This window comes from Triticum aestivum, chromosome 4A, assembly GCF_018294505.1.
Source record: "Triticum aestivum cultivar Chinese Spring chromosome 4A, IWGSC CS RefSeq v2.1, whole genome shotgun sequence".
NCBI lineage: Eukaryota > Viridiplantae > Streptophyta > Magnoliopsida > Poales > Poaceae > Triticum > Triticum aestivum.
In genome coordinates, this window is record NC_057803.1 from 191,297,135 (window position 1) to 191,303,440 (window position 6,306).

The 6,306-nt window shown below is 50.3% G+C and overlaps 1 long non-coding RNA gene across 1 annotated transcript; it reads left to right on the top strand.

Annotated features, from left to right (window-relative positions):
* Positions 1–3,871: 3,871 nt before the first annotated feature.
* Positions 3,872–6,001, top strand: LOC123085809 (uncharacterized). Its single transcript, XR_006439920.1, has 2 exons — positions 3,872–4,484; positions 5,509–6,001. It is a non-coding gene; the product is annotated as an uncharacterized lncRNA (long non-coding RNA).
* Positions 6,002–6,306: the final 305 nt, after the last annotated feature.

A 6,306-nucleotide genomic window follows, 5' to 3' on the forward strand; every position in this document is an offset into this window, starting at 1 on the left:
GACGAGGCGGCGGCCAACGGCTTCGGCCTCCGTTTGCTCCGTGAACAGGAGTCCTAGCTCCTGTTTCAGGCGAACATCCCGGCACCGCCGGACATGCACGCCGGGCCGACGGGGTGGAGGCTCAGCGCCGGGGGAGTGCCCATTCCCCCGTTGCCCGACGCCGTGGCGAAGCCGAAGTACTTCGCCGAGGAAGTAGAGGTCGTCCGCACCTCCCTCACCAACGCCCAACTCTCCCTCCCCCAGTACGCTGCCGACAACCATGCGGCTTGGGCGGCGTATTTCGAGCGCCACCAGCAGCAGCGCTTGGCGTCCACCAACGGCGCGCCGGTGGTCGGCGGCCGGCAGAACAGCGAGGGGTGCCACTTGTGGTGGGGCGTCCCCGGCTGAACACTCGAGGGCGTGCTGACGTACCTCGAGGGTGGCAACGACCCGCCGTTGGCGTACCCGGCGAGGGCGGCCGCCCCGGCGCAGCACCGACGCGCCGGGCCATGGGCGCCAAGGAGGTTCGGGTCCTCCTCCTCTTCTTCCTCCTCCTGATCTTCATCGCACTCCTCCGGCACTCCGGCCCTGCTCGGCGTCAAGGTCGAGCCCGCGACGGAGACGCCGCTCGGCTGGCACACTCGCAGCGCCGGCATCGTCATCAGCGAGGGCGGCCGGCGCGCCTACTCGTCGGCTCCTCCTCCGCGCTTTGTCAAGCCAAAGACGGAGCCGAGGCTCGCGCCGGTGAAGACGGAGTCGGGGCTCGCGCCGGAGAAGAAGGAGCCGGCCGCGCCGGTGACGATGGAGCTTGACGACGACGACACGGCCCTGGAATGGGCGCGCAGGGACTCCATAGCGATGGAGAAGGGGCGCCTGGAGAAGGCGAAGGATTGCCAGTGTGCCGCCCTACTTCGCTTCGCAGAGCGTCAATGCGGCCGCGACGAAGGCGGAGTCGTCGTCATCTGTGACAGCGAGGACGATGCGCCGCCACCAGTCCGCCATGGCGACGACGGGCAGGGGTCCAGCAGGGGCGCCCGCGTCAAGGAGGAGAAGGCCGACGGCGACGACGGCGGCGACGACGGCGACTTCACCCAGTTTTTCCTTTAGATTAGTTTATGTATATGTGCTATGTAATGAAAATCCGCGAACTTCGCCAAAATGTGCCGAAATTTATCGTGTTTAGCTGAAATTTATCGTGTTTGGCCGAATTTTATCGTGTTTAAGCCGAACTTTGCCGAACTTCTTTTATTTTAAAACGTGCCTAGGGGCGGCCCCGGGGCCGGCGGCTGGGGACCAACTCGCCCCTAGGCCCAATTTTTGCGCCGGCTCACCCCTAGGCGGCGATTTTAGGCGCCCCCTGGGGGGCCAACGGCTGGAGATGCCCTTAGATTTCAACGGGGACATCATTGCAAATCATGGAGGTCCGACATTGCCCTGCGGGGGTGTGTACTAATATCGAAGCATTCATGTCTTTGCTTTTAATGCCATGCATGAATGCAAAATCCTCTAACATGAATGAATTTGATGCACCTGTATCAAATAAAACGGATGCCGGTACTAAATTTGTGAGGAGTGTACCCATCACGGTAGCAGGCTGGTCTCGAGCTTCATTAAGATCAACGTGGTTGGCATGAACACGACCATAAGACCTGGCATTGTTGTTGCGAGGCTGGTTGCTTCCACGGCCAGCTGCGGGAAGGGCAGTCTCTGGCACGGTGACCTAGCTGACCACACTTGTAGCAGAGACCATTATTGAGAGTGGGAACAGGAGCTCGGGGTGGTTGAGATGGAAGTCTTGGCTGCCTAGTTGGTGGGGGAGGCAGACGTGGTGCAACACAGGACTGCCTTGGAGCAGGTGCAGTTGACTGGTACATGCTGTTGGGTATCCATATCCTACGCTTTTGCGAGGACGGGCCCGAAGATGAGACCATGTCACAGTTGCACCTGTGAGAGCTTTGGTGTTCCTACAGACCAGTTTCGACATTGATGGCCTTGTTCACCAAGGTGGCGAAATCAGCAAAGTCATGCACTAGAAGTGCGAGCTTGATCTCAGCTTGGAGGCCATCATGGAACTCCTCCTGTCTGCGTGCATCAGTTGCAATGTCCTCTTCAGCATAGCGGGATAAATCCAGAAACTCCCGCTGATAAGTTTCGACAGTTTTGTTGCCCTGGGTGAGGTTGCAGAACTCACACTTCTTCCGGTCCATGTCTCCCTGAGGAATGAAGCGGGCACGGAAAGCAGCTTGGAAGTCTGGCCAGGTGATGATTGTTCCAACCGGCAGAGTACACCTGTGGCTATCCCACCATTGAGCTGCGGGTCCTTTCAGGAAGAATGAAGCAAAGGTGACATAGCTGGCAGGGGCTACATCAGCAGACTCCATCTCATAGGTGACGTCATAGAGCCAGTCATCAGCATCTAGAGGCTGAGTTGAGCTGCGGTACACAATTGGGTTGAGGCGCATGAAATCCTGCAGAGTCACTTGGGCTGGCTGCTGGTTCATATTGGGGCGAGGAAACTGAGCCATCATATTTTCCATGAACTGTTGGATCATACCAGCCATCTACTCAGGCGGTGGTGGGGCATCGCCACCATAATCACGACCACCTGGTCTAACCATCCTACTAACTTATAACAGGGGTAGTTCAGCATTGAGAAATTTGCAAGGACAAGAATCATTCATGATGAAACATGCTTAATGAATGGAACACGATAGTTACTACATAGTAGTTGGCATATCTTACAAAAGGGATCATGCATAGAGTTTGATATACAGAGTTCAGTACACAGACTAAAGACATCATAGGCGGCACGCAAGCTCGCGGTGAATGCATCTAACACTAACAGGCAATCCTACATCAGTCCTAGGAGGAACTGTGGAGGTAGGTGTAACCTGACAGCTGGTAGTGACGCGACGGGAAGTCCTCCACGTCAGTAGACTGGGGTCCGTGGATACTCTTGTGCAGAACCCGACGCTCAGGTGGCAGAAGAGGACTAAGTGCGAGAGAGTAGCCTCCCACATCTGGCCAGCCGACACCCTGGGGCATCATGGTCCTGGCAAGGTAGATCACAGAACGCGACGGATCACCAGATCGGACAAAGGGGTGCAACAGCGTCATATCATGGTAAAGGTGCTGGCGGGTGGTGTACAACTCGTGGCGAAGAGCTCGGTTAGCTCTGTCCAACCCATCAGCATGCAGAACTAGGTTCTAATGGTAGAAGGGCTCTCGGGTGACAGTGGAGTAGGCAGCAGTGTAGTACCCCTCCACACCAACATCAAACGCGATAGCAATGTGCCTAAAGGGGGAGGTGTCCAACTCCCAATACTCTCAACGAAGACATGTCGGAGTAGCATAAGCAGCATCATGGACTGTCATGTCGATAGTCACTCCAACACCATGAGCAATGTGCAGCACGGTAGTGGAGTCATACTTCCACGAGTAGAGGTGGACGATGGCACGGTACTGCTCCTGGTTAAAGTCCTGATACTCCTTGTAGACAGTGTACTCAGGGTGCCAGCGATAACCCAGATAGGTCATCATCTCAACAAACACAACAAGTGATCCTGAGGCACCTATGGCCGTCGTGTGGCGCACGACCTGTCTCGTGGGTTCCATCTGAAAACAAAGATGTTTCAAAGGAGTCAAATGACAATGTGGATAATGGTCAATATACTACTCTAAGGAATAGCTAGGGCTTATCCAACTTTGGGGTGAACGTGGTCACGGGATCCTAATGTTAGACACTACACCACAACACTTAATCCATGGCAATTAACTGTCGGGAGAAATACCAGATTACAGGCAAATGATCTGCCGGGTATGGTTTTACAGCCAGTAGAAGTGTTGAATGGCAGATAAACTGCCGGGAGAATTCGAGCATGGCCCACCCGAGCGAGATTGCCCCCGTGGCGCAAGAATGTCCAAACTCACTGGCGCGAGATAGCGCGCGAGGCACTGAAAATTTTCACTGAAAAAATTATAGCCGCCGCCCCACCAGTTCTCCCCCAAACCAAACCCTCCTCCCAAGCCCATCCCTCCTCCCCGACCCATGCCGCCGCCGACCCTCTCCGCCCTCGATAGTGCCCTCCACCGCCGAATCGTGCAACCTCCACTGATTTTAATGGCGGCGGTGCATCGAGGTCAACGTCGCCTCCCTCCACTCGCATCTGGTGTGCGAGGTCAACATCGCCATCGGGATTGGTCAACGCCGTCGGTGCATCTAGATCGACGCTTGCCTCCATCCCCAGCACCAGATCCCACGACAGCACCAGGCCTCTCCATCGTTCTGCAAGCCCACCGACAACAAGCACAAGAGGAAGCAGTGCTTCTTGGCTCCTCTACTGTCTCTGTGTTGTCGCGCCACCACCATGCTGATGCGCCCTACACCCCCATGGACCTCCATCTGACAAGGACGGGCGGGTTTCCTCCACCCTGATGGCGAGCGCAGTGCGTGCCCCTCACTGCTACAGGCTACTCAGATCCAGCAAGGTGGAAACCAGATGCAAGTGAGATTTCCTTCCCAAGGCTGTGAACCTCTCCTTCTCTACTTATGAGCAATACATGTCAGGAATATTTCCTCATCTGTACACATAAATTTCTACTACTATACATTGCATCTTATTTATTGTATGCTTTCCTGGTCTATTGATCTGGAATTGAAGTACTATTTTGGTTTGTTATTAAATCTCATGTATGTACCTGAATACCATCTATGGTTTACTTTCTTAGATACATTAAATTTTAGTAAGTTTCATGGATCAGTTTTTCACATCTAAAGTATGGTGTGATCCCTTCTGATTATGTGTTGATGATCATAATGGATTATGGAATGATAAGCTACTCTGAAGCTTCTGATTACTGTCCACGCTATTGTATATTTAAAAACATGATTCATATGATATTTTTTGATTTTTTGTCCTCACATAATCACCCAGTTATTGAATTATGCCATTAAAAGTATACCAAATGCTCTTTTATTACTGTATTTTATGCTCATGGGTACAATTTATTTGTTTTGATGTTTTTACCAGGTAGACACTTTGTTGTGCTGTTAAGTGATCAAACTAATCATTATTTTAAGCTATGTAACAAATATTTACTTTGGATTCCGGTAAGAAACAGAAATAATATCAATGTTGTAAAAATTGATCTACTTGTGTCACAGATTGTATAGAAACAGCGGAAACTAGAGTCAGGATCATGTATACTTGCTTTCTAGTTATCATTTGAGATTTGACCTAAGTCAGCAGAATTCTTTTTTGTAACATGGTTCTCATCTCTGAACACATGTTGTTTTCCTTTTATGTTAAGATTTTTTTAAACAAACGCATTAATTGACAAATGATTTTTTAGCTTTTTATTTTATCTTTTTGCAGGGGATTTGTTAGATTTTTATAATGTTTTAATTCTCTAAAATCAATTATTCCAAAGATTCATTGCTAGTGCTCCATGCTATAAAGTTTCAATGCTTTTAGCAGCTATATTAATCCAAAGGTTTTCTATAAATGACTAACTCATTACATCCAGCAGGTTCTATATTTGTTTCTTCATCGGTACCATCTTATTTGTTCAGGTTGGCATCACATTGGAAGATCTTTTGGTCACCATGTAGTTGAGCTAGTCAACTAGAATGTCTACATGGTTATTCTTCTGTTCACGGTGACAACACAATCAAGTGATGCGTGGCTAATATGTGATCTTTTAAGCATTGCAAGTTTGGTGACTCTTCGGCCGGAGACATGTGGACCTCTTAGAATAACGTAGTTTCACATGATGGCGGCGAATTGGTATTCAGAACATCTCATGAATATGGCAATGCCATTCGAGAAACGACTGAGCAGAAATATACAAAAGTGTAAACATGCCATTGTTTCCTAGACATAGTTCTAGCCATAAGTCAAGCTCAAATAGTTTTTAGCTTAGTTTGGAGACATAACGTCTTATTGTCTCATGTAAATTATGTTTACCGATGTGGCTGGTTGCTACTGAACAGATCTATGGATGTTGAAATTTTCAATTTTTATTCTAAATGTGTTTGATGTCTGCTATTGAATCTTAAGTGGAATGATGTATGATGCCTGGGCATATTGTGCTTGATACTAAATTGGGGATATGTTGCCTAGAACAGCCTAGCTTGTTGGTGAAACGAAACATGGTGGCCTACTATCTGCCGGGCAAACTTGTTTGTGCTGGCTGTATAACTGCCGGCACATACATGAGCTAGGGCAGAAAAAATGTCGGGAGAATCTATCTGCCAGGACAAGTAATCCCCGGCAGCCGTCTCGTGGCGGTTCTATCTACCGGGAATATCACCGTCCCGGCCGTTTA